At 34.9% G+C, this 1385-nt stretch overlaps 1 non-coding gene across 1 annotated transcript; it reads left to right on the top strand.

Annotated features, from left to right (window-relative positions):
* Nucleotides 1-1028: 1028 nt before the first annotated feature.
* LOC115864224 (U6 spliceosomal RNA) lies at nucleotides 1029-1131 on the top strand. Its single transcript, XR_004043859.1, has one exon. It is a non-coding gene; the product is annotated as a U6 spliceosomal RNA (small nuclear RNA).
* Nucleotides 1132-1385: the final 254 nt, after the last annotated feature.

The following is a 1385-nucleotide window of genomic DNA, read 5'->3' as shown; positions in this document are numbered from 1 at the left end:
CTTACACAGGGTCACCCCTAAAGCATATAGCTCTAGTGACCAGAGAGGAGTATGCTGCCCGGCCCCATAGGACATCTGTTAAATAAGATCACTTCTCCAAGATCAGGAAGCATAACCAACATACCTAATACATAGAAATAGAGAATTAGGCAAAATGAGGGAAGAGATGAATATATTCCAAATTAAGGAACAAGATAAAACCCCAAAAGAAGAACATAGTGAACTGTAGATAAACAATCTACCTGATAAAGAGTTCAAGGTAACAATCATAAAGATGTTTAATGAACTTGGGAGAAAAATGGATGAACACAGTGAGAAGTTTAACAAAGAGTTAGAAAATATAAAGAAGAACCAAACAGAGCTGAAGAATACAATAACTGAAATAAAAATACACTAGAAGGAATCAACAGTAGACTAGCTGATACAGAGGAATACATTAGCAAACTGGAAGGCAGACAAGTGGAAATCACCAAAGCTGAACAGAAAAAAGAATTTAAAAACATGAGTATAGTATACAAGACCTCTGGGATAACATTAAGCATAGTAATAGTCACATTACAGGGGTACCAGAAGGAAAAGAGAGAGAAAAAAGGGCAGATAACTTATTTCAAAAAATGATAGCTGAAAATGTCCTTAATCTGGGAAAGGAAACATTCATATCCAGCAAGCACAGAATATCCCCAAAAAGATGAATCCAAAGAGATCCACACCAAGACACATTGTAATTAAAATGGCAAAAATTAAACATAAAGAGAAAATCATAAAAGCAGCAAGGAAAAAGCAACAAGGTATGTACAGGGGAACTCCCATAAGGCTATCAGCTGACTTTTCAACAGAAACCCTGCAGTCCAGAAGGGAGTAGCATGATATATTTAAAGAGATGAAAGGGAAAAACCTACAACCAAGAATCCTCTACATGACAAGGCTGTCATTCAGATCTGAAGGAGAGATAAATAGTTTTACAGACAAGCAAAAGCTAACCGAGTTCAGCACCACTAAACCAACTTTACAAATATGTTAAAGGATGATTGCTTTGGTAGCCCATATACTAAAATTTGAATGATACAGAGAAGATGAGCATGGCCCCTGAGAAAGGATGACATGCAAATTCATCAAGCGTTCCATATTTATATGAGATCAAAAACACAAAATATGGGGGAAAGGAGTAAAAAAATGTAGATCTTTTAGAATGTGTTTGATCTTAAATGACTACCATTTAAAACAAGTAGATATAGTTATAGGTCAACATATATGAACACCATCATAGCCACAAATCAAAAACCTACAATAGGTTCACAAAAAATAGAGAGAAAGGAACAGAAGCATACCACTAAAAGTCATCAACAATGTTGTAAATCAACTATACTCCAATAAAAATTTTAAAA

This window comes from Globicephala melas, chromosome 12 (genome assembly GCF_963455315.2).
Source record: "Globicephala melas chromosome 12, mGloMel1.2, whole genome shotgun sequence".
Classification (NCBI taxonomy): Eukaryota; Metazoa; Chordata; class Mammalia; order Artiodactyla; family Delphinidae; genus Globicephala; species Globicephala melas.
The sequence above is the reverse complement of the archived record's forward strand: the minus strand, read 5'-3'. Positions and strand labels throughout refer to the sequence as shown.